The sequence below is a fragment of the Rhea pennata genome, chromosome 1 (assembly GCF_028389875.1).
Source record: "Rhea pennata isolate bPtePen1 chromosome 1, bPtePen1.pri, whole genome shotgun sequence".
Taxonomy (NCBI): domain Eukaryota; kingdom Metazoa; phylum Chordata; class Aves; order Rheiformes; family Rheidae; genus Rhea; species Rhea pennata.
Window position 1 is genome coordinate 132440829 of NC_084663.1, and position 27516 is coordinate 132468344.

General features: G+C 40.3%; 1 protein-coding gene across 4 annotated transcripts in view; it reads left to right on the forward strand.

The window, feature by feature from the left end:
* Window positions 1-18622, forward strand: part of SMPX (small muscle protein X-linked) — a 40863-nt gene extending 22241 nt beyond the window's left edge. For all 4 annotated transcript variants that reach the window (XM_062600490.1, XM_062600482.1, XM_062600460.1 and 1 more), the window contains exon 5: window positions 17529-18622. The gene's annotated coding sequence lies outside the window, so the exon portion shown is untranslated. The remainder of the gene's footprint in view (window positions 1-17528) is intronic.
* The last annotated feature ends 8894 nt before the right edge of the window (window positions 18623-27516 follow it).

Sequence of the window (27516 nt, forward strand, 5' to 3'; positions counted from 1 at the left end):
ATCTTGAGCTACTTCTGTAAGCAGCACTGGGAACCTTGAACAGAGAGCTGCCTAGAGACAGTTAACAGGAAGAGATGAAAACAGTCAGATAGTAATCTTCTTGGGGACTTCAGCAATGTCCCGAATACCACCAGGAGCTATTTCCCTTTGCACTGTACTTACAGTGTGAACCACCTCCTCCAGATTTACACTGGAGTACTTTATTTAAAACAAGTGGAGGAGGAATTTGAAACCCCAACTACAGAAGGAACGTGCTGGTTGCCCCCACTTCTGCATTGGCTCAGCAATTATCACACGCACTCAGGATGCATGAATAAAGCAGAACAAGTCCTTTTTTTCTTCGAAAGGATTAAACCCCACATTTGTTCCTTCTGTAACTGTAGACTACCTTGGCAGGGGGGACATTTTCTACACTTTGAACTAAAGCAGGGCTGCTGTGCAGAAATTAATTAAAATTAATCTGTAGAAAAATGATTCTAAGAACAGCTTAGCAAAGTGCTCAGGCATCAGTGGAGAAACCTGCTTCTACTTCCTGTAGCCTGTGGATTGCTACATACCTTGTCTAATGTAATTCATGTAGCAACAGTCACCATAAATTCTGCTTTAAAAGAAGCTTGGGTAGCTGCTGCTGCATTTTATACAGAGCCCTATTCAATTAGGTAGGTACTGAAGAGGAAAGTCTTCTCAGCTGTGGAAACCCACTAAGTTTCTGGAGTTGCTCAGGGTTGCATGTTACCCAAGGACAGAGCTGACCAGGCTTGTAAAAACTCAGTTATTCATAGACATATGCAGGAGCACAATATGAAGCCCATAAAGTTTTTGTGCCGTTGAGGTTATGATGTAGCTGAGCTGCAGTTTTGAGGATCACAGTGTTGGAGTTAAGATCACTTAAGTTGGATCACTTTTGCATCTTAGGCATTTAAATGACTCAGCCCCTGGACCCAAGTGCTAGGGAACACAATTGCCACTCAGAGGGAACTAAATCCTTCTGAACTACTTCAGTGCATCTGAAAATCCTACTCCAAATGTGTATGTGCAAATTACATATTGTTCATTGTTGAGGGTAAATACACCTCTGTGTCTCTGTGTGCAGATACAGGACATATACTGACACAGCTGCATAAGTGCTCCAGAAGGAGTTGTTATATGTAGATTCTCAAGAAAAAACCTTTCTATAGAGCTAACTGAGCAAAATAATCTTTTCCATAGAAATTTTAGGTCATGTTGGTAAAAAATCAAAACTAAAAAATCACTTTTCTTAGAAGTGTAATTTTTAACAGTAGCTGGCTCCTCTCACCTTTCCTTCTATTTCTTTGTAGAAAACATACTTTCTTTTTTTTCAGTTTACCTAATAAAAATATATATACATATAGTGAAACAGCATATGATGGAAAAATTCAGCTTTCCTATATACATTCCAAGCAATCCTAATACCTAATTTTTAAATGCTTACCTTTTATAGGTTGCAAAATCAAGTAACATATTAACAGTATGCTTTTCTACAGACAGCATGCTGTAACAACTTCATTTATGTTTTGAAGAAATGTCTTTATTTCAGAGAAAAGATGGATTTATATTTGAAGCTCTAATAAATGGCAAAAACCTTCAAACACAACGTATTAACCCAGGTTAATGACAAAAAAAGAACTTTGTGGGTACTGTAGCTGTATGTATAAAATATTTAACAACTCAGCAATAAGATTTCCAAAGAAGGGTAATTATCATGCTGCCGGCAGTAGCTTCAGAGAAATGAGATGATGTGAGGAGCTAAACGCATCCTGCACTGACCAGATGTTGGAATATAGTTTTCTAGCACAGCCAGCTACATGTCAAGTTAAATTAGCAGCATGCGTATGATGGCTTGCCTTCGTGTTTATCCATCTCTGAGGAGATCCTGTGGGTTGTGTAGAGGATGGCTGACAACGTTCCTGAGCCTAACAAGGCCTCACTCTTTTACAAAGCAGGAAGGCCATGAAATCCAGGATAGGAGTGTTAAATAGGCAAAAGAGGCTGCAGAAATTGTGGGTTAGAGAAAGACCAGCTGCCAGTTTTTGACAGTCAGTAATCGCTTTCTCACCACACTTTTTTCTCTCCTATTTTCTCTATTTTTCCATATTAAGTGCTAAGCATTTCAGAAGTATTTGCGAAATGCACAGCAACCTCCCAGTCCGTATGTGAATATTTCCAAAATAATACCGTAACCATCTTCCATGTCTTCTGTGTACTTCTTGGCAGGCATACGAATGTTGACTCAAAGCCTCTTTTTAATGCACATGCCATGAGTTATATCAAAAGAAACCAGGTAGATGAATAGTGCCATGAGTAATCGCAGCTGCATCGTGCTGCAATATTATGTGTAAGCCTATCAGACGTGCACCCTATTTATATGGAATGACACTCATCCCTGCATTACGAATGCTGCTGAGAACAAGCCATATGACCACGAGAAAGTGGCATTTTTTAGAAACTGTAGCTAGCACAGAGAGTCAAATATGGGCTGTTTGCAGCACTGCCTGCAAGGTGTCAGCAGAGGCAGAGCTCCTGATGAACAGATTGGGTGTCCCTGCCCAAACGCAGAGGGCTGAGCTTTCTGCTTTCCCTCTTCTGCTTTCCAGGGGAGAAGCCCCTGGTGAGTGTCTCACAGCAGTTAACATGCTGCCAGCGTTCAGGTCGCTCCAGGAGGGCTGCAGTGGTGAGGCGGGTGCTGCTTGGGGCGCAGCAGTGCCTGGCCTGCCCCAGCACCGGCACCACGGCCTCCCTGCACCAGAGGAGCAGACACCTCTGGAGGGGCTGCTGAGGAGGCTTTGGCACGGCATAGCTATTGCTGGGCGCGTGGCCTCTTCTGATTGCAGAGCAGCAGGGAGCACTGCACCTTGCAGAGTTTCAAAGCCTCTGAGCACCAGCGATATCCCTGAGAAATCCTGAAAGAGCTGAAACCACAGCAGGGCTCCATCGCTTTGCTGAGACTTGGAAAGAAACGAGGCTCTGGGCAAAGCGCTTGTTACAATACACATTCGCTCGCGCAGCTTCTAAAATGATCTACCCAGCCGAGACAGTCCTCTTTGTTGCTTTAATTGCAGTTTCGTTTCCAAGGGACGGGAGCACGACGTGATAGCTGAGGAGCATTTGGCCAGTTGCTCCATTTCTTTCTCAGTGCCTCTGCCGCCAGGCTTTCAGGCTGTGGGTCGGCCTTGAGAGCCTCGAGCTGCAGGTCCACCTTCTTCCTGGAGGCGGCAGGGAAGCTCCACTTGCGGAAATATTCACCAGCTTCCCAGCCAAAAAAGCCTGCGGGAACACACCAGCATAACCTCGCTTAGACCCCTATGCTCGTGTAAGGACTTCTTTCTTTTTGAAGTGTCCAAGAACTTTTTTGCGTTTGCCAACAAAGGCCTCTGCGCATTGCACATCGTCTCTGGCTCCTTCTGGGAACGGGATTTGTACTGGGTGGGCTGCTAGTTTCCTCCTTTACCTATATAAGCAGACCCAAGTATTGCATATTGCTTGGCGCTTGCCCATGTGGGTTTCCCTGGCTACCGAAGAAATATGGTTTTTTATTTCCACCCCCCCCCCCGACAGTAATGTAAATGGACAGCGTGTCCTGCTGCTCCTTCAGCAATGCGAAGTGATAAAATGCAGAAGAGCCTTTCTCAGGCTGTCACTTCTGTTCTTGCGTTTACTGGGTTTATCATTAATAAAGGCTGCTTTTCAAAGCATTAGTTTTCAAAGTAAATTCTGGTCCTACCAGTGCTACTTACACTATGGTTCTAGTACAAAACATTGCTTAAAGGATTAATGCTGAGTCTAGTTGCTTTACATAGTTGGTATTATTTTTCTGTGGAAAAGAAGGGAGAATAATTGTTACAAAGAGAATAATCACAGTCGAAACAGATATGTCAATACTACATCGTGACCAGTAACTCTTATGGGAAACTAGAGGGCAGACTTCTAAAATAGTTCAAGGGCTGTAAGATGCAGATAAGTACCTCATCAGCTTCCCTAAAACACCTAGATACCTAACTCCCGAGGCTTGTATGCTTAGTGCCAAAATGCCTTTAAAATAATGTCCTGAGGTGGCTCAGGAAACTTATTAAATAAAAGTAATATTCACTGCTAGGTGTCAGTAGCAAGCAAGTATTCTAAGTCTACTAATTATTGTACCTGATATAATTGAGTTGCCCTTGATTTATCCCCCCCCTTGACTCCAACTTGTTGTGTTCATGAGCTGTATCTTACTGTGTACTAGAAATCACTTGGGGCTGATTTTCTTTCTTTTTTTTTTTTTTTTAATGACATGCGGGAGTATTGCTTAGCATCTGAATGGGGCTTGGTTTCTGACCCAGTCATTGTGGGACCTTTAAATGCTTACAAAGACTCTTGCAGAGGAAGAGAAAAATTGGAAAAAGTGAACTCTCATGGCCAAATCACGGAGAGGCATGAAATGAACAGAAAATCTGCTAGTTCAAAAAGCAAAGCAAAACAAAACAGAAAACTCATGATCCAATTTTACAATGTATGAGAGATGGAGCACACAGTATTATTTTTATGGCTCGGAGTTTGTCAAAATGAATCTTGAAGGGTGACATTTAAGTATTTGCACCACACACCTTGATGAAGCTAGAGAGCAAAGCAGCAGGAGTCTGAGATGAGAGGGTGAAGAGAGTGAAGAACCAGACTGGGAAGGTCCATTTTATATCATACTGCAGAGCTGGGTCCTATCCTCAGCTGTATCAGGGGTGCAGGAATATTTGGGGTTAAATCACACTGGAGTTTAAAACTACAGTTTAGAAAAGAGTATAATTCTCCACTGATTAGAGGAACTAACTGTCTCCAGCAGCTACTGGACACTGGTAGTGTTTAGCAGGCATTGGGTTTGCAAGACTGGAAAACTTGTAGTTGTCAGCCTTTGGAAGACCATGTGAAAGAGTTGCCCCAGTGTCTTGGTAGACTGCTGGGGAGCTGCTGATAAGAAACTACCCTGATCAGTCATGCTTAGTATTCAGTGTTGCATCAGGAGAATTGCTGAAAGTGAGATGTTTCCATAAAAAGTTATACTTTCAAAGCATAAACTTTTCCCAGTGAAGAAATCTTCCATCAGAAAATGTTGGATAGGTTTGAGTCTTGGCATAATGTAAGGTACAAAAGCTCGTTGCATTTAAATAAACTTCCGCAGCGTCAGCCCATGCCAACTCTCAAACAACAAATCAAACAAACTTTGCTCTTTGTCCCATAATTATCCAGCCTAATAATTTTCTCGTCATTTTCCCTTTTGCTTCATTGAAGGAGTAAAGGCTGTCGTTGCAGTGCACCCAGATGCTGTTTGCCTTTAGTTTCATTGCCCTGGAATTTGATATTCATAAACCATCATGATATAAATATCTAGCAGCTTTAATCCCAAATTATGTATGTACAAATGGCACCAAAATTCAATTACCTTCAGGACACACATGATCGGACTTTGCTTTGTAAAACGTGTTTTTGAAATAGTCCTTTCTAAAAACAGCATGAAATGCAGGTTTTCTTCAGGGACAAATGAAAGACAAAGTCTGCCTTGCCAAGGTTTGAACACATGGCTTTTGAAAGTCTAACAAGTTAATACCTAATGCTTAGACCTTTCCCCTGAAAAATAAACGTTCCGTGAGAGATGGAGAATATTTGTGATGAAAAATGAATGGCAGAACTAGCATCCTGAAGGATACATGAATCTGAAGCATAAGGAAATGAAAATGTTCAGACAGTGTTAAAGTTTGCAAGAAGAATGGTAGCTAAGGTTGAATGTTTGTGTTTGTCTATACAGATGAATTAACATACTGTACAGTTCATTTTATATTGGGTTATCAGGAAAAGAGCATTTATAACAATTTTTCCCTGACCATCTTATATCTGCAAAATGTGATTATATGCGGGATTACAAAACTAGTACAGTGATGCTGATTCACCTTTCATTCATGCTGTTTTATCTTTGAAGTAACTTTCTTGACTTCAGGTATAAATGAAGAAAAATTAGTATCTGTATCTTAACTTTTAGATCAAAAAAAGCACATTTAGGCTATGTGCTCAGTCTTAATTGATTAACTGATGTTTGTTTGACTCATTTATTAGCTTAATGTTGTTTTAATAGGTGCTTTTCCACATTCAGTTCCTTGACTTCTTTTGAAATGGAAAAAGCCATCAACTCCACAAACGTCAGTAGGCAACACAGACCAGTGGAGCTTTAGAAGTGCCATTAGCGAGGGCACATACTTGTGGGCTCTGCAGGATTCAGCAGGGTGCCAGGTATTTCACAGTCTGCAGTCTTTGCCACTGCAACTTCACCACCTTCTGCAAAATAAAAGCCAGAATCTCTTTCTCAAATTTTTTTAATTTAAAAAATGCAAACAATTTTTCATTGCTTCTCAGTATATGACAACCATGCAAATACCAAGCAGTGCTGCGTATCAGTGGACATGCAGTCTGGAGAACACTCCTGTTTACCAAGTGGCAGCCAGTATGAGAATAACAAAGGACATGAGCATTTGGGTGTGAAATCAGAGAACTTTTCCAGTAGCAGCATTTTGCTATGTGATATGTTGCATTCAAAATTTCAAGAAAGTTTTATACATAATTTAAAATAAAGTTTTATTATTTCATTGGGTAGCTAGTGCCAAATGAAGCATGAGTATAAAAGAAGCCTGAGGCAAATGCCTTCTTCTAGAATCCCCTTTGTATATTAATACAACTTACCTGAAAATCATTATTCATTATTTAATTATGTAGCAAAATTATGCACCTTAGAGTTTGTATGGCATGAAACAGCATGATCTTGAGGCTGATAGTCTGTTCCTACAAAGACCATTAAGCCAATGTTTAACTGACTATGAGAAGACTAGTGAAAGGATTTAACTGAAAGATCCTTCAACCATCTCATCATAGGCAGTCAGATTTCTCTGAATTTCAACCCCCCCAAATCAACTATTTCTCTAAAAGACCAAAACTGAGTGGGCTGAATTTTCTAGGAAATGGACAGAACATCTGGGGTTTTTCCATTTCCAGGGTGATGAATCAAAATTTTTAAACTAAATAAGGCACTTTCCATGAGATGCTCCGTTTTGTTAGAATTCCAGCTTCCTGTTCTCCCTAAAGGAACAGAACAACATTTTAAAGAATTTCCAGCATTTTGCAATGTCAAAGTCGGTAAATGGGCAATGTCGGCTGGAAATGGCACTTGGCACTCAGCAACTTCAAGCCTTTGACTCCGTAGGTCATTAAGATTATTGCAAACTTTTATAGCCCAAGCAACTAGATTAGGATTTACAAGGCTGCAAGGTGCCTCAAACATCTCTCTTTGCTGCTGGGCACAGTTATTGGCAGTCGTTGTAGCTGTTTATAGCTCACTCTGTAAGCTGTGCACCTGGTCAAGGCACGTGCAAATCTGGCACGGGCAAAACTCTTGCGGAAGTGAAGGGGACTGTCAGGAGAGCAGGCTGCAAGGCTTTGAGAAGTGCCAGAGGTCTGTGATCCCTCAGCTTGCATTGCCCTACATGGGGCATGAGAGGGCTTAACGTTTGTGAGCTGCAGGGCTTGGGAGGGGTTGGCTCATGACAAACCCCAAAGGCCAGGGCCCCTTGATCAGCGATCACTTTTAACATGATCCAGGAATTCTGTATTTTAGCTTTATAATTATGTGACCATGTGTAGTCCAGGTTACCTCAGGTGATGCCAGTCATCATGTTCTTGCCTCTGTACTTTAACCGCAGATACCAGTGAGGCATTTCCCCTCCAGTGATCTCTGTGGTAGGCCTCCAACACTGACTACAGGGAGTCTCTACAGTGAGAGCACTCACCACCATATACATTTTCTCCTGCCTGGAAACACTGAAAATACTTCGTTTTCAAAAACATATCCTGGCTGAGAAACCACAGCCATGCAATTAACTCTTAGTAGGTACATTTTGTGTTGCACCAATAAGTGCCTCCTTACAGAGCCCTCACCACTTTCAGTACAAAAAAAGATGTCCTGTTGTTTCAAATGGCACTGCTTTTCAGGACTTTAGTACCTGATTTTTACTGTGGCCTGTCTTATAAAGGATGTCTTATTAGTCATTATTGTATTTCTAATAGCGGTTGGCCTGGGCCCTTCTGTTTATGTCTTCATCCTGTAGACATAAGAATACCATTTTGATTTTTTTTTCTTAATGGGACCTTGCAACATATTTTTCATTTTTGTGGTACACCAAAGCCAGGTTACACTTCTGTCTGCTTTTCACTATATACCTGAAAGTTTTGGTTATTGCTGGAGAAATCAATGGGATTTGTGGCACCAGTAAGGAGGTAATATGCACTTTGCAGGATCAGTCTTAGGCCTTTTCTACCTTACTGATGGATTCACTATAACATTAATTTCTGAAGTTTTACTATCTCTATTAGGCTTTGTCTTGAGAATCTGAGTTACTATTACAGAAAATGAAAATGAAATAAAGTGAGACTATCGTGGAAATTCCTATCTAACCTTAGAGACATAATTGTTTTACTATTCAAACACTTTAAGTCATATGGCTTCATTACAGACTATGTAGGTATACTTGATAATACAACCAGGAAGATACCTTAGAAAGAGGACCAAGTCCTAAGCCTTAAGAGATGCCTACACTGAGAATCCTAGTGCTTTTAAAAGCAGAGGTGGCTTGATGAATGAGAATAGCTTAACTCAGAGAACAAAGCAATAATTATAGACGTACACCTGCATAAACCTAATGGGGTTCAGTAAAGCATTATGGAGGAAAAATATATTCTTCCATTCAGAAAGCAATAGTTTCAACAGTAGTGAGTATCACAGCATAATTCTCATTAACAGAAGTAAAAAGGGCCGTTGCACTGTCTCCTCAATGGCTTTAATCAGTGTTTGGCAGATACTGCTCAATCTTTGCTTTCCATTAAGAATCACAAATAACTTCATATATTACCAAAATGGTTGATGATGAGTGTGCAAATCCTGTTTATAAAGATGATGTTTTAGACTGTGAGAAGTCAGTGGGAGAGCGTTAATGAAAGAAATAGAAAACTGAAGTGAAAATGTTAAAATGCTACATAGCTACAACCACTGTGTTTTAAGGCATATAAGCTATGGAGAGAGAGTGGTAAGTGTAGTTCCAGAAAAAAATTACAGTAGTAGTAGAAATACTGATACTAGAAAGTATGTCAGAGCTCCTGTTTTCTTTGTGTTACCATTTTGAAATAAGTTGTGCATAATCAGGCCTTAAAAATTCAGTTTCTCTATGGACTGTTAAGTTATTGTAAAGCCCAAGGTATGTTTTCAGGATTTTAAGAAACCGTTGATTCTTATCCCTAAACCTAGGATATATATACAAGTGCCTGTAGTGAATGCATAGGCTGAAAACTGTGCTCAATAAAGTGCAACTGCGTCTAACTAGTGATAACTAGCAGCCTATAGTGTATTGCTCTAGGCAGCTTTCTGATCTGAGTCGAACAGGGGGAAAAATGACTAGCAAGACTGAGGATTTACAAAAGTGCAGAACAATCTTCCATGATCTAGAGATTATAAGGTTTGCAACACAACACAAATCCTAGACCTTTTGGAGTAGTGCTAGTCAGAAAGTAGAGACATTTGTCATGGAAAGAAAATTTTCCCTGAAAACATTGGAATTTGAAACTACTGATGTTTGCAACATCTTGGAGTGTTAGGAATCGCATATGATATCATTTGCATCATCTGCATCTGTGTTCCATTTACCAAAGAAAAAGAAAATGAATATAGATCTTTTCATAAAACCAAAATTCAGAATCCATGTTCTGTAAGAAATTTTGGAAAAAAAAATGGTTCTGATTCAGAATGAAAATTAGAGCTTTTGATTCTGAAGGGAAAGAAATTCTAGGAGAAATCTTTAGGAAGAATGGAAGTATTTCCATATTTCCAGTTTGATTTTTCCAAGGACTCTAGCAGCCCTTATTCTTGGGAACTATGAGGGCAAACTGGGGAGTTCCCAAGCCTGTGGTGGTTGCTCCCAAGCCCCTCCCTCTAGACGTAAAATCCAGGAGTTTTGAGAGCTCCAGGTCTACCTAAGGATTGCAAAGCTGCCAAAATCCCTGCTACAAATCCACAACTGGGAACTGGAAGCTTGGGAGCCCAGAGTTTCTAGGGGTTTCAGAGCCAAAGCATATATATGAGAGCCCTGAAGTCCCTAAATAGAGTTGGCACTCCCATAGGCTCTGCTCTGCAGAAGATGGCATGGATACTCTGAGAGTTCCCACCTCTGCTTGCTCTCTGGTCCATGAGAGGGAAGAATGTTTAAGGAAAAAAAAATCTAACTTGAGAAAAACTACAATATGTGATACCTCAATGAGCCAGTTGTCTTCTCAAGATGAAGAGATGCCTGCAGCTGGGTAAGTGAAGAAAGAATCTCTCTTCTGAAAAAATTCTATGGAATTTTCCTTTTGGATAACAACTGTTTCTGGAGACCAGCACATTTGCCCATGTGTATGAATAACAGAACACGAGGGATTCTGTGGGATTAAATTAAAATCATAGTTTTTACTATTGTTACATGATTCATTCAGTGATGACTGATGACAAATATTTGTCCTTCAAGGAACTGATAGACACCTGTGCTTACATATTAGTTGGCCATTTGCTTTAAAGAATTTTAAAATATCTGCTGTATATACTGCCAAGCTACTGCTTCAGTTGACTTCAGCCACAAATCTACGCACAAACCCCACCATGAATAATACTCACATCTATAACTTATTCATGTATTCTCTTATTCATGCTTATCAACTCTCCATAAACCACTTGTATAAATCAACGGCTGTGCCCAAGGAGTTGCAATCTCCAAATTACTAAGAGAACAAACCAGCAACCACGCACAGTTTAATACTACTGCACTGAGCCAAAAACCCTCCGCAGAGCTTCAGACACATACCATTATCTAGTCTCTTTTTATACCACTTAAATTGTTATGGCAGCCATTAGGTCAGTGCAATGCCCTTCTTCTTGTGTTATCTTGGCTAAGTGCCCAATGTAGACCTTCGAAAACATCGTAAATTTGTTCTTTATTTGGCAGGAGGTGGGTTGCTGCCATAACATATTGATCTGAAACACCTCCATTTGATAGCTGTCGCTTCAGAACCACCATGCTACACTGTCCATCTTTTGCACATGCACATGCTAAGCATTGTGTCAATGTAGGTACCAAGAAATCATGACAGAAGTGTAGTACATGGAATGATTTTACTCAGCATTTTGTTGTCCTAAATAAAAAGATCTGTCACGTCTGACTAGGCACAATACTCTGTTGTAGCTGCCTCGTGCACAGCCTAGAGAACCACAGAGAGTGGAAAGGATCAAAATTGTCCTTAGTTCCCCATGTTATGCTGTTTGAAGACAGGTGTAAATTAATTTGAGAAACAATATAAAGTGAGCATACCGCTGTAAATAATTTTTTGTGGTAAGGATAAGAAAAGTTCCTTATAAAAAAGATGATTTCCACATTTCAGTGGGGAAAATGTCATTAGTGTCCAACCCTTTGTTGTCAGGCTAAATTCTCAAAAGGAAATATTCTGACCTTTTCTGTTCTGAAGTTGTGTGTGTGTGTGTGTGTGCGCGCACGCATGTGTGTGTGTGTGTGACGCAAATCTCCTCTTTTTACCTGCTTCTCCTTTTTTTATTGTTTACTGTAGGTAGAGAGTGAAAGAAGTAGGAGGAGAAACAATCTTTTCAATATGTTTTCCAGTAAGAAAAATATTAAAAAGTGAGAGATGCTATTTTTACCCTGACAGAAGTGTAACAAGCATGTTGAAATAGTTTGCAAAAAACATGCAACAAAGGAAAACACATTCTAGTTTAAAATAAACTTTTAAATCAGTCAATCAGCTACTATTAGGAGGTAGTCAAAGGATGAATCTCCCTTTGCAACCCCAACCCTCTCTGTGAAGTCTCATCACAATATCAATATGTTCATCTGGAGCACATTTGATTTCCTACAGCTTCTTCTGCCACCTGTGTGGACAGCATTAAAGCAGTTGCAGAGGAGAAGGTGATCGTAGCAAGTGGTGCCCTCTGAAGGGAAGTGAGAGCAGACTAATTAAAGCAGATCCCTTGGCACTTCTGGTTACCGTCTCAGGAAGGGCAAGGCTCTTGCCAGCTGAATGGTAGAATTAGGAAGTCCATGGAAATAGTCCAGCTTTATTTCATATTCCCAATTTCCTAGAATAATCTACAGAAGACTTATCCCTGGATTTACCTTTTTCACAAATTATTCCTTTGGAAGATGTATGTGTTTGGAATTGTAGACTAATTCTACTCCAGACCATCAAAAGTTCATGAACTCTGGCCCCTTCTTATTTTACTGAAATGAATGCCCTTTTCATTCCCAGGGTGTTTATTTGATAGGAATGCCCAGATGTCGTTTAAAATTCTGGGAACAAAAGTATCCTAATTTCTTTATAGGAAGTCCTTACTTTCGTGTCTCACTTGTGCTTCTGAAGGCCAGTATTGGCCCTTTTTATTGAAATTTTCCAGTCAGTGCAAAGTTTTCTCCAAGTAGACATACTTGTTGCCAATATGTCATCCCCAGTGTGTGTGATGTATGCTTTCAGTTGATTATAATCTTGGGAGATTTTATGATTTAAATAAAGTTTCAGTCCTTGGTCAAACGCTGTAAAGAAAAGACCCAGTTCTTCTGCAACTGTAATCCCTCATCTTCTCCCAAATAGGAGACCTCTTGTTGCCTTTTCTTGAATGTTGCCTGTATGACTGTGATAGTGGTGAGTAAGAGAGCTATAAATGGCTTCTGGTGAGGAGTAAACATCATGTGGTCGCTCACTTTGGAAGCTTGTGGAGTGGGAGGCATTTACTGAACCTTTGCGCACTTGCTATAATCAGTGATTTTTGATGAAGTGCTAATGGTATATGTCTGTTTTCTCTTTTGTGAAGGTACTTCATACAAAAAGGCTGCTTTAACAGAATCTTAGTGTTAAATATATAAAGCTAGAAACTGTTCAAATAAAGACAAATTTTATTTAGCCTGCAAGTGATTCATGCACAGTCTCTATTTATATAATATTAGCACTGAATAAGGTCATTTTTTCCACCTATGGAGGTATGGCCAAAGTCTGGATTAATGTCATATTTTCTTTCCTCTTTCAAATGTTTTAGTCAGCTAATGTGTTGTAGAAGAGCAGAAAATACAGACAGTTTGGAATTACTGGTGCTTTTTTTAGACTAAATCTTTCATTTACTTGTAGTACACCAGTTCGAGAGTGAGGGATGAACACATTTGGATGGAATAAAAAATGGGAGACGTGACACTGAAAACTGTAGTTTTGAAAAAAAAGAAAAAAAAAGAAGTGAGATTTTGTAATTCATTAATTTATTTAAGTTTATGTTTCCAGTTCTCTCTGTACTGAATGGCACATGAATTCCATGGTTTCTTATGTGAAGATTGCTGTTACTTTGACTGTGGTTAACAAACTCGGGGACCCAGTATTTTTTTTCTTTCTTCACAGAAGCTAACCCTGGCATCTTATTGACTATAATCAGAGATTCTCAGAGTGGGAATGGAGTCCTGAGGACTCGAAAAAACAATAATTCAGTGATTCTAAGAAGCACTTAAGCATGTGCTTAAATCCATCCTTAATCAGACCACATTTAGGCTGGTACTTGCCTTTAAGTATGTACTTTTTTTGTTTTCTTTAAAATGGCAGTGCAGTGGAATAAGGTTGATTGGAGCAGCAAGAGAGGCATTGGTAGATAGGCTGCAGATGCTGAAAGAATAACCAGGAGCATAGGTGCGAGAATTATTAATGTGCCGTAAGTATCCTATTTTCGAGTTTACATACTCCCATTGATCTCTGGAGGAGTTTGAGTTCTAAAAATAACACACGTTTGGGAGCTGGAAGAGAAAGAATTGGAGCCAAACGGAGGGAGGTCTGAGTGGATTGAAACATCACGGGGTGATAATAGCAGGTCTATTGGCAGCAAAGGGAGTTCAGGTAGCAATTATAAGCAACCAGAGAGCTAGGAGTACACCTGAGAGCAGGATAATGTTATTAGCAGATGCTATAATAGCACTGCTTGTAAGCAGTGTACTTTATCCAAAATAAAATAAGATGTGAGAACAGTGGGCTTGTTTTTCTTCAACCCCGAAGCTCTGAGGCAAGGCTTATAGACATCTTGGTTGTTCCTGCATTCGGTCTGCAAGTAACAGGGTCTTGGGGGCTCTAACACTTGTTCGTTCCTCCTGTTGATTATCTAGTCTTCCATGTGCATGGCCTTCTAGATAACTGTGTTTCCTTTGATGAGAGCTACCATCTCTTAATTTGATCAGGAGGACTCGGGACAGCAGATCTTTTGGTGGATCCCACTGCCTAGTGAGAGTCCATGGCAGGGGGAAGGAGGTGCATGCCCAACTGGATGGAATATGACACTAGCTGGAGGCTTTAAGCTCTGAGGTCTTAAAGGTATTAAGTGATATTAATATTGATTTCAGTGGGAGCTGGGTGTCAAAGATCTGGGATCTAAGAGGAAAACAGATCATTGCAAACTGGAGAAGGACATGGGAATATTTGAATAAATTGAACATAAGGCAAAAAGGAATAGAAGCAGACAGATTACTTAGATGATCAGCAACACGGTAATACAATGCATAACCCTGAAATTGTAGTTTGTGAACTCACTGACAAGCCAACAGAGAAGTAGGAACAAGTAGGGACCTTGCACTTGGCCCACAAAACAACCACAAAACAATCATGAGTGGAGGACATGTTCTCTTCAGCCTAACAAACTTCACACATTCAGGATGGCTGAAGCAGGACAGCACCTCTGGAGATGTCTAGTCTAACCTTCATGTTCAGATCAGGTCACATAAAGCAAGTTTCCCAGGGCTGTGTCCAGTCAAGTTTTGAACATCTCCAAAGATGGAGATGCCACAACCTCCCTGGCAACCTTTTCCAGAGTTCAACCAGGGAAAACATTTTTTTTCTTATGTTTAAATGGAAATTCCTGTGTTTCAGTTTGTGCCCATTGCCCCTTGTCCTGTCACTGGGCACCACTGAGAAGAGTCTGGCTTTATCTTCTTTGTACCCTTATCATCAAGATTGCCAGAGGCTTAGTGGGCGCAACACAGAATGATTGGTGTTAGGAGCTCAGGAAATAAGGAAAGGCTAAACTACTTAGAAAATAATGCACATGAGCAGGTAGCTCCCGTGCTGGACAGAAGAGTCTTCTGCAGGATACCACTTACAGGAAACCCAGCCTTACTATTTAAGATAATGAATCTGCCAAAATGGTATTAAAAAACTCACATAATCCTATAAAACAGAATGCTAGGTTACAGTTGTTGTTCACTCCATAATTCTCCCTCATTCTATTTAGAGAGAGCATCTGACATTGGCCTCTTTCAGTGGAAAGATCAGAAAATATTTGTGACACCATGGACCAAATTACGCTTATATGTGCCTGCTGCGTTCAGCACACCAGTGCTGAATAGATACACTCTAATCTGATCTAAGGCTTGAGCATTAGAGTTTAATCATAGCTAGTAATGTTTTATCCACCCACCACTGAAAAACAGTCACCTTGTGATATTCAGGCACACTCACGGAACAGTTTGAAAAAGAAAGAGAATACTCAATTGAAACACAAGGAGAGCGTGTGTAGGCAGGTGGTAATTATATAGGACAGAATTACACGTGCATACATATCCTGGGGAGCCATCAAATAGAGCTTTAAAGTTTGATTATGTTTTTGAGATCAGTAGGATAAGTACATGAAATTACCTGATTTGAAGGAAGTTTCAGCTAAAATGAAATAATAGATTGCCTTACTGAATCAGGTTAAGGGATGATTAAGTTGTTTGATCACCAAAGGTCAAAGAGTGTGTTAATGCCATGAAATGTGGTTTTATGACCTCTTTCTTTTGAACAATGTCATTTCTCACTTTTTAAAGTCAAGTTCATTAACTTTGACCTCTTTATTCTGAAGTCTCAAACATTTTCAAGGAGTTAGTATAAACCATGCAGGGCTTTTCTGAATAGCACTTTTTGTCTCCAGTGAAGTGTTTCTTCTCAAAACTAAGCAATTCTAATCTTTTGAATGTCCCTTCAGTATTTTTTCAAATGTGAACAGCCTCCACATGTTCAGGAGTGTATCGAAAACTCAATTTATGTAACACATTGCAAAATATAAAAAGTTGTCATTTTTATCTGTCTGTTTTGCTTTACTTTCTGAGCATTGTTCAAAGTTTTTGAGTAAAAAGGTTTTCTTCAGTAAAACTTACCAAAAATGTACAAAAATAGAGATATCTCTTCTCCTTCAAATACTTGTGTCTTAACCAAAAATACATCCTGAGAAAGTTAATGTCTTGAATTTCAAAACCTATTTTCCACATTATTGACCTGATTGTAACTACTAATACCAGCAGCAAAACTTCCATTAGTTTCAAAAAAAAAAAACAGGAATAGACCCTATGCTGGGTTTCAAATTAGCTGTACCTACTCAAGAATCATAGGACGGTAAGGCGGGAAGGGACCTCTGGAGATCATCTCGTCCAACTCTCAGCATAGCCCCATATGGGGGTTGAACCCACGACCTTGGCATTAGCAGCACCACACTCTAACCAACTGAGCTAAACCTGCCCCCCAAGAAGACCTGGAAGTCCCTGTAGACAGGTCAATGGAAATTGTTTCTCATTGCCTCAACCATTAGCTAAACACAGCCCTCACCCCATACTTTATATAAGTAGATAAATAAATACTGATAGGATATATACAGATAGGGCAGACATCATTGTACTACCATGTGCTAGAGTACTGTGTTCGGTGCTGGTCAGTCATGAAAATTAAAGCAGACATAGGGGAGGAGTGAAGATGTGACAAAAATAGTTCTAGGGACAGATACATTTCCATTAGAAGAGCAGCTGGAAAAAAAAACACTGGAACTGTTCGATCTGGAAAGGAGAAAAAGGAAGAGGCTTGCTCCCAGGACAGGGTCTAACAGCAGAGCAGAGAAAGCAAAACAGATGCAAGAGCAAGGGGGGTTATCATCGCAGTTGAAAAACTAAACGCATATTGATCACTGATAAAAGCAAACACTGTTTTGATTTTTATCTAACCGATGCACCTTTATTACCCACACGGTGACTACAGTCCTTTGCCATACCGAAGGACTTGTTGCCCGAGCAGCAGCCAGCTTGCTGGTGGGGGTCAGTGGCCTGGAGGAGCGGCTGCGTGCGTGCCGAGGGCGAACCTCGCGCTGAGCATTTCCCAGGGCTGAGCAGCTGGAAGAGCCGCAAAATTTCTGCAGACAGAGATTTGGCGAGTGGGTGGCAAAAGCTAGGGAATGGAAAAGATGTGTTTCACACCCACTCTGTATTGCCTGTGCTCAGGTGTAAACAAGTACACTGGGTGGAAGCAAAATTGCAAGCGCTAGGGATATACGCCCCCTCACAACTTACAGGTGCTTTTATGCTTTCTCTCAAAGTATCTGCGAGTACAATGGTAGATGATTAATTTCTGATCTTGTATTTGTCACACAGGTCTAGCAAGAGAAACCGAATGGATTCCAATGACTAGAGATCGTTTGAAATATTTTATATATTTGTATGAAGACTATGAACTTCCTAAACCTGCAATACCCCATAGGAAGCATCTTCTTTGTACATTTATATCAACACTTCCTTGTTGTCCGTTTTGTTTAGCATAGGAAAGTACTGAAGAAAAATACCCAGCACAAAGCAACAAACAGTGAATGTATATATATTCAGGAATGATTTTGCTCTAAGAACAGGGAGCAGGAACTTGAAGTTTGAGCAAAAGTGAAATAAACACTTTTTTTCAAAAAAATTAATGAGTTGCAATTAATTTGGTTTACTTCCTTTTGCAAAAAAAATCAATACAGATAAAAGAATTTTTAAATGATTTCATGAAATGCAGATTGAATGAGGAAAAATAATGTCTAATTTCCTGTTATGTATTCCTGGATATAGAACAGGCTTGGAATCTTGTAAAATAAAGGAAGTGAAAATATTTAAAGGGTTGGTCTTCATGGTAAGTTTAGCTAAATTTTTCTTTCATTGTAGAGCCAAAGTATTTCTTTTTCTTGAGAATCTAAAATACATTGGTGTTCTGATATTTATGCATCACTTTTACTTTGTACAGTGAAAATACAAGATGTGAGCTAGGTGGCAGAAATCCTGCAACCTCTGTTCAGATAAACAGGTCAGCTGGGCTTGATGAAATTTACTCCTGAATATAGGCTAAAGGATTATTCTCTTCAAAAACCCAAATAAAAAGATGACACTGATATATTGATGCTGAGCGAAAATCATGTATGATCACATTAACTCTTACATGTAATGATTAAACCCTGACACTTGTTTTATATGGGCTGTACATAAATTGAAACTGTTCAATGCATATTCTATTTTTGGAAATGAGAACTTAATGTTAGAGAAATTTAATATGCTCTGTTTCCTTGGTCTCACTTGTGTCATTTACTGTAAAAGGATAAGAGGAGCTGTTTTGTAATAATATTCTTCTACCATTGATTTAAACCATTCTACATGCTTTGAAACTCTGCCTGCCTCTTGTTTATTCGATTAAAATAAAGATAATTATTCTGGTTAGAAAACAGATTTCAACTTGAATATTACTAACAATGACATCCACTTAATTCTTGTTTGCTACATGACACAGTGCAAAAACTAGTTGGCAATATTATTGTATTTTAAGTTATTACAAACATTTGCATGGCTTTGTACAGGAAATTAGAAAGGAGTCTTACTCACTGCAGCTTTCAATATGCGATACCAACGTTGCTTGCTCTCCTGCTTCATTTTTATATGCCTAAGGCTGATTTCTCTTAATGCATCCCTTGGAGGCGAACAGCCCCAAGAGACAAGCTGAAATGAAAGTGTCAAGAGGCAGAATGCATCAGGAGCACCTTTCATTTACATGCCAATAAGATTAACATGTCTATTAAATCAAAAATGAACAATTATTTCCCCCCACACTGCATTATCAGTCACCAATATTGGACTGCTTTGTTCCTGCCAATATGGAGGTGATAAAAAGAGGAGCAAACACAATCCTTTGAGGTAAAAGCATGTTGGAGGTGAGATGACTCAGGGACTCAGCTATCATTATCCTTTGCTCGGTTTAAAAATATTCTTTACAGAGAAATGTGGAAAGCTAAAGCCAGTTTTTTTCACCTGCCTTCACAGTTAGCAAACTTCATGGTCAAAATTCCAGGGAATGGGGAGCAATGGGAAAACATTTTCAATGGAAACCTGGGCATCCAGTCAGACCTACCAGCTCAGTGAGCTCTGAATTTTCTTTCCCACAGCAAAGCTTTTGTTTATCATCGTCCTTATAGTGTCTTTCCATTAGTAAATGCCGATTACTTCCTTCTGTGAGTAATGCAGCACACAAATGCAAGTGGGAGATGTCCCAATAAACAGGTCTTCTCTGATATTCCAAGGTTAGGAAGGGAATACACATTATTTCATGGTTTCTTGTTTTGAAAAAGATGGTCTTTCTGCTCATAAAATCTACAGAGGTAGAAAAAAACTTCAAAGACTTCTAAGACTCATCAAATCTGAAGTGTCAGTGAAAAAAAAAATCCCAGTCCTGACACAGGAGCATGCCCCTTCTGACAAATTTCAACCTCTTAATCCAAAGTGGAGAGGTACCACCAGTGACGATCAGAACATTTTTATGGGGCAGGGTGGGGGGGAATGGCAGAAGAAAATCATATTTTTTCCTAACTTCATTTTTATTTTAACTTTAAATCATCCTGAGGTTGACAACTAACATACCATGAGGACCAGTGAGAACTCTGAGTTAGTTCTTAGGACTATGAGGAATCTAATGAAACATAAAGTCAGTTACTAATTGCTGTGAAAAGGAGCTTGTGAAGCATCTGTATGTCTTAGCTAGCGAACTGTTAAAAACTGGTCTGAAACAACATATACTAGTCATGTTACTTTTCATCTAAATCTTGTGAAAGGGCTTGACTCGAGGGCATACACAGACAAGTGAAAGATGTCCTGTTAACTCTCTGATCTGTTACATCTGGCATGGAAGATGTTGGCCACAAATGTTATATTTTGGTACCGATTAAAGAAAAGATGAAGGTCTGATAACGAATGATGACCACAGAAGTATATACAACAGGTCATGCTAAAATCGTACTTACTTCATTTGCTTACCAGTCAGCCCCTGCGGGTGTGAACCATGCTAATGAACTGCATATTCACACTTCATTAACGTGCTGATACGGGAGCATTCCTCAGCAGTGAAGCTCTAGCACTGGTGGTAGCAAAACGACCAGTAAACTTTTTTGAACCGTGGAGAAATTAAACTCTCCTCCAACCCCTAAATCCCAGCTTGCTTAATGGGAGACCCAAGAAATAAAGCAAAACTGGATTTCAGTATCATCCCTGCAGTGTTCTCTGGGTGGCGCTAGGTGACACTAATTGAAGGGACTTTACTGCGCTGGCATCACTAAGCTCAGCCCATGCAGGATGGAAGAAGAGTTTCCTTTGTTGACTTTCCACACAGATCTATACACTATATCTTTTGCCAATGGTGAAAGATGGACTCATTTAATCTGACCAAATGCATTTTTCCAAGAAACTACTGAACGATATGATGGAGACATCTTCTCTTAAAAAAATAAAAGCAGTTACTGAGCTGTGTCCACAGGAAAAGATTTGGTCTAATTAGATGCCAAGACCCTAGCACAACATGGAGGAGATTTTAACTACCAGACGCTGAACAGAAACGTGCTCTAAGGATTATTCTGAACTTCTGCACAGAAAACCAAAACACATTTAACTTCAGAAGCAGACAAGTAAAAAAATATTTTCTGTTACTTGAAAAATTTGGATGACTTTGAGTATATTTGGCTTTCTGTAACATGAATTGTAGAACTAAGCAGGGAGTTTTGCGTTTTCTCTGGTGGGGGTAAGCTGTTATATTTAGTAGTCCAAGGAAGGCCCCATTGCACTATTCCGCTCACAGGCAGATGAAGGGCAGCTGCCTCGCAAGCAGAGGCAGGTGAAGGATTAAAGGCAACACCTGGACAAAACACAAAACCTCCCGAAATGCTGAGAGGATATTCTCACATCGGGTGGTCAGCCTCAGCCAGAACAGGGAGCACTGACAGCCCATCTGCAGTTACATGCAACTGTGCTTATGGGAGGGACTTCCCAAAACCAAAGCCTTGAGAGGCAGTTCCCAGAGTTCAGTGGCATCCTACAAAGACTGTGCTCAATGCAATCATATCAGTGATGATGGCTGTTTTATTTATTTATTTATTGCTACATGTTGTCAGTAAACTTTTTATAGTGATACGTAATCATAGCTATGTGCATTGGGCATCTTGTTTTATACAAACTGGAATACTGTAGAGAGAAAGATCCATTGAATTAGAGAAGGCTGTCCAAGGAAAGTAGTTTTATTTTTCTTAGCTTTAGAGCCAAAATGCTGAAACTGTTTTCTTCTGTCCTTGTAACTAAATTCTGGTTTTTCTAATATGTGCACATTTCACGTGAAAATTAGTCTTGGCTTTAAAAGTGAAGCAAATTAACCAATGTGCTTTGCAAAAAACACCCCAATTTTTGTGTATGAGCTACTTAGTACTTGAATAATTATGAGCAAAACTCCCACTAATGTCAATTTTGCACCCCCAAAATGTGCTGCAGCTCTGTTCTTTGCTTTATATACCTAGATAAAGACAGTTCTCTAGAGACAAAAAAGACAGGCCTGGGTATAAGATCAGTCAAACTTGATGAAATCCCATTTTCCTGTCTCTTTGATAGTAGTCTAAAACCATTTAGAAAATAAACAGGTCTGTTCAAATGTTTTACTCACCTCCCACTATGTTACTTAGCAGTAACTCCAAAGTGGATGTTTTCAAAGCTGTCCTACAGAAGACTTGTGACTAACTGCAGATCTGACACTCAGCAGTGCAGCAGTAAAGTGACAACATGAATACAAACCATGGATTTCATATGCACTGGTGGCTGATAAATCTTGTTGGTAATTAATTAAATTTGATTTTGCCTAGATGTCTAGATACTGTGAAAGGTGACCTAATCCTCTCCTGTATTTTTAGGGAAATCAGAATTTGATTTAATGGTAATTTAAAACAAAATCCGATTTTTTTTGAAGACCCCCAAACAAGTATCTAAAAACATCAGGTCAATCCTTTAATGATGTTGCAAGTACCTAATTTTCAAAGCCTCATAGCGTAGTGGTGAGCAATCTAAAACATAATGTTAGCCCCTTCTTTCAACTTTAATTTTAATGGCTAGGTAACAAAAACAAACAAACAAACAAAAAAGTAGTTTGAGAGGTGCTCTACTGTACACAAGGAAAGTTTGCTGCTGAGGAAGGGCTCTTTCTGAAGTGCTTGCAATAATCCTCAGGGGCTGCATTTGAATGCACTGGCGGACGTGCTTCTGCGCAGCCACTGCAGCCAGCCAACCACGGCAGCAGGGAAGGCAGAGCTGGGATGTGCCTGGCCACCCCTCTTGCCACCACATCAGCTGCCGGCTGGGGTGAACGTGGGTGCTGTACCCAGGGCTATTCCCAACAGGCAGCCCAGGCACCACCAAGGTGCGCGCTGAAGGTGGAACTGCTTTCAAATCCCACCACTTTCCCAGTAAAACCCACAACAGTGTAATACACCTGTTTGGGATTTCATCAGTGGGATGGCTGACTGCTCTCCAGTGCATGTGCCTGGAGCTGCAGAGACATCAGAGTTTTTCTGCTGTTTTCCACTGTGTTAATACTGTGTCTGTCTCTCAAAGATGTTGCATGTTTATGTTTATATAAACATATGTAAACATATATACTGCAGTACCTGCAGTAAGTGTTTACTATAAGTATTGCAATAATTTTTACTGAGATTACTCTTCATCTGTTACAGTGGTTCTTCATCTTCATCTAATACTTACAATTTTCCTAGCTGATCATTGCAGGTTCCAAATAGGTCTAACAGATCTGTTTTCTATCTTCTCTAAGGCAAGTGAATTGGTATTATAGTGACACAGCACACAATATTTTCTGTCCTTTTTAGCACGTAGCTGTTGACCACATAGGGCAAGCCTGGACACAGAGGGTAATCATATGGCTGGTTGCCAGCAAGGAAGATTTGTATGACCCAGACTTTGTGTGTGCTGGGAAAAGATACCGAGAAGGATGGACTTGTAGATGTGGAGATGGGGACAGTAGGAGTGAGAGGCAGAAGAGGGCTCGGGAGGTAGGCTTCTGCTTTGGGAAACAACTTAGGGAAGAATAGCAATTTCAGAACTACCAAGAGCCCTGCTGCCATACTGATTCTCCCTTCCTCCTGTTCAAATTTTCTAATAGATATCTCAGCAGGGACATCAGGCAGGGCAGGGTCAGGCAGTCTGGAGAGAGGTATATGTCACACAGATGTGGGATGGATGGATGCTTAAAGGAAGGCCATCCTAAGATACCTGTTAGATACCTAAGAAGACATCTCAGGGCCCTCTGGATCATTACTATTGCTAAACCCAGTAAATCCACCCTGCTGTCAGCCCTTCTCCAACAGTGCCTGGTGTTTGATGAGGTGCCAGTTTGGGGATACAGACTGAGTGATAGAAGATGTTGAGAAGAATGAATGATTAGGGCTCCATGTCTTTGCTTTGCTTAGTTGCCCTCACAATTGTTCTCAAGGTTGGCCCTGGCCCTGGCTGTATCTAGAATTAGGAAGGTCAGGGGAACACCCAAGTTCATGGATTCCTGCAGAAAACAGGAAAGGGGCACAAACTCTTAACCTTTCTGCTACACAGTCAAGTAGCAAATATACAAAAAAAAATGTCAAAACAGTCTGCCCTATGAGACGCACAGCTTCTTCCTCTTCTCTCTTTCTATGACGACCATATGTCATTGGAGCCAGGGTATGGTTTACCAGCTCCCTTGCTTTCGCTGTATTCTCAGCGCTTCTCGCATACTTCCTGCGTGCACATCCATGCACTCATCCTCCTTTTTTTATTACTGAAGGTTAGTGAGGATAAATGAAAGTCTCCAATGTTACTTTCTATGGCTAGTCTAGATCTCTTAGATAATCTCTCATGAGGTCACCCACCGCTTCTAAATGTCATGCATGCGTGTGATCTGAAAGCCTTCACAAGCTGTCCTCACGCCTGAATGACATCCCAGTGACTCAGGCACTAATGTGTCCAAATGAGGCCATATCTTAATTCCCTGCTTTGACTGTTTCTCCAGCAGAATGCTGCTGACCACTCTAGTATTTGCAGGACAGCTATCAAGTGCAATAGTGTGAGGGAGAGAGATTTGTGTAGATCAGGAAAATGACACCAGGCACTTGCTACCACATGGCTGAAAAAAAAATCAGTCAAGATCAAATTCATATTGTCGTTGTGACATAAATGGGGCTCTTCTCTAGTGCTTGAGAAGAAAGGAGTACGCTCAACCCACACTATTTGTCTGGCAAGGCATTCAAAAGTCATGAGTGTTACGGCCATGTGGTTGACCTAAAACTCAGGGACTCTGCTGGGACAGCTTGGCATCATGCCATCAGACCAGATCTCACTTGGATAAGGGCTGCAGCAGAGCGTGGGCCTGGAAGAGCCTCAGAAAGAGCATGATTCAGAAAAGTATTAAGTGGCACTGCAGGCTCCCAAGCCCTGTCCCACTGGAGTCACGCAAGGACAAGGTCACAGGGAGAGATGCTTGGGAGCTCAATGAGCACATATAGCTCAGCCTCTGGTGAAGGGCTGCTCCATTCAGCACCCAAGCTCTAATTAAGCAGCACTGAATAATGCAAGTGTCTCAGACTGGCACCAGCCATTGCCAGTTGTGACAGCTCAGCCTCAGGACAACAGGCAGCTAAAACTAATGGCTATACTTAGTGATGCTTTAGATCAGCAGAGTGGATATCTCAGGGGAGATCTGACAGTCCCAATGACAGCACAGTCAAAGGGCACCTAGAAATGAAGTGGACGTTGCCCATCTTTCAGTTATTTTCCTATGTTTGAATTTCTACTGAAGTTTTCTGTGTAGCCATTGCAGTTCTTAGGTTATGTCACAATCATTGCTGAATTTTCTGGGACAGGCAGTGCTTTACTGCATTGGTGCTCTTTCACACTGAACCCCTTTCTATCTGATGAGCACCAAGGTCTGCCAGTCCTGCCTCTTCCATGGTCGCATCTTTCTAGACAGAACTCAGGGCCTCCTGCCTGGCTTGCTCTGCAGCCATCTCATGCCACCAGTGGGAAAGCAATCCAAGTACCCAGATTTGTAATCTTCCCCACTATTTCAGCTCTCAGAGGCTCTAGTTTTCTTTAGTTTGACGATGTTTTCCACAGCAAAGTCATTCTGGCCTGCTTCAGAAGCAAGTAAAGCACTTGGGGAAATACTTCATGTTGCAGAATGACACAGTTGTTTCAGGAAACACACTTCTGTGTCAGTGCAGACACATTATTCATCCCCAGTTTGACTTACTGTTTCTTCAGCACTTCTGAGCACACACACTTATGCTGCGCTGCATGGCAAATCTTTACCAAGAGCAGCTTCCAACACCATGAAGAGTCTCTCTCTTTTATGGATACTCACTTGGTTCAGGACTAGATCAATCAGAGAAGAGAACTGGGCCATCAGATTCTTGCTTATCTTTTGACTCACTGATGTTTTACAGACCCTGCTCCTTCACTTCAAGGAAAAACAATCAAAATAAACTGACATCCAAAAATGCAAACTCCTCACATCCAGAGAAAGAACATTTTTATTCTTAAACTTTAAGCTAAGATAGAAAAATATCCACTTTGTTTTTCTTTATGTGAGGCAGCAAGAAAAAAAGAAAAAAAATCTAACTTCAGCTTTTGTGGAATTCATTTTTATACTACTCCAATCAGTTGTCAAAAATGCATTCTTCAAGCCCTCAAGACCTTCAAGATCTCAGCAGAGGTGCTGAAGTTGTAACGTAACCAAAGAGCAGGTTTTTAAACTGCAGTGATGTTGGGCAATGATTTTTCAAAGGCTCTTCCCATGTGCTTTCAGACAGCAACATTGCACATCCTTTGTCTGGAACATTTTCAGATTACCGACACGCTAAGTAAATTTTCCAAATTGAGTAAACATGATGTATCCAACACATTTGTTATCAACATGCATCCCAAGCTTTTTCCTATTCAAAGATTTTTTTTTTCAGCAAAATATCTCTGTTTAGAAAAACTCTCATATAAATCACCAAGGCTCAGTGAGACTAAGACTCCCTATAGTTCAGAGGACTTTGTGATTCAAGCCTATCATGAGCAGAAAATCCTAGAATACAGAACTCAGAGGGATCTCAAAAGACCATCTAATCCATCCCTTTACCTCCAAGCCCAAGCAACTATATTTGCCTAATTCCAGGCAAAATTGTGTGGAATTTTACAGAATATTTTAAAAATCCATCCATGATGGTAACCCTACACCTCCCTAGGCAATCTATTCTAGTATTCCATTATCCTTACCATTAGAAAGTATTTCCTCATGCCTAATTTAAAGATGATATTATTGGTCTACATAAACATAACATATATGTATGATACTGCATGGGATACCTATGCAAGAAATGTACCGCAATTAAAAGAAGAAAATTATATCAACCCTAAAAATTTCTATGTTAGGAGTGAGGAAGGAAGTCTTATATTTCCTGAGGCATTGTTAACCTGCATGCAAAGGGTTCTTAAGCCAGGTGCTTGATCTAATGCGATTTCTCTAGGACAGGCAACAAAAATATCAGCTCTCAGGTAAAGATTAAATGTTTCTTGCTGAACTCAAGCAAGAACTATATGATGCTGGTCAGAAGGAGAAGAACTGGTGTTAGAAATCACAGCATCAGGCAGAGGATCTACCTCTGCAGATGTTTTATTACATTCATGGGCAAGTAGCTCAGATACCATGGCTTCTGGTGTCAATCAATGCCTCCTCAGGAAGCAGAAGAAATTCCCTTGGGAGGAACTGGGACTAGCACCTAGACTAGTAGAAAGGATGGATTGATGGGCACCCATCTGCAAGTACCTCAGAAGCGAGTACAAAAACCCAGTACTGGTAGGGCTCCCACAGCCCCTGCTGAACTGTATGCTTTTCCCTCTGTCACACCAAGTGCTGAGAGCCAAATACACCCTTATTCCCATGCTGAACAGGCAAGTGAGTAAATATGGAGCTGCTCTAGGTCGAGGCATTCTCCCAGATTCAGTAGACTGAGGTTCTGGCCCTGTATTAGGAAACTTCAAAAGTGTAGGTGATGGATGTCATTAGAAATTAAGTAATTCAAATGAACAGTGTGAAAAAAGTCAAGATATAAAATCTGATAATAGCTTCCCTAACAATTCCCCTAGTTGGGATTTTTCCTCATGAAGGAATGAAAAGTAGATGTGAGAAATAACTGCCAGAAAGCATTTCTCATCTGAATAATCTTATGAAGCTGAGATGAGATTAGTAGCCAAGCAGACAAGCTTTTCTGGAGCTACAGATAAATGTATA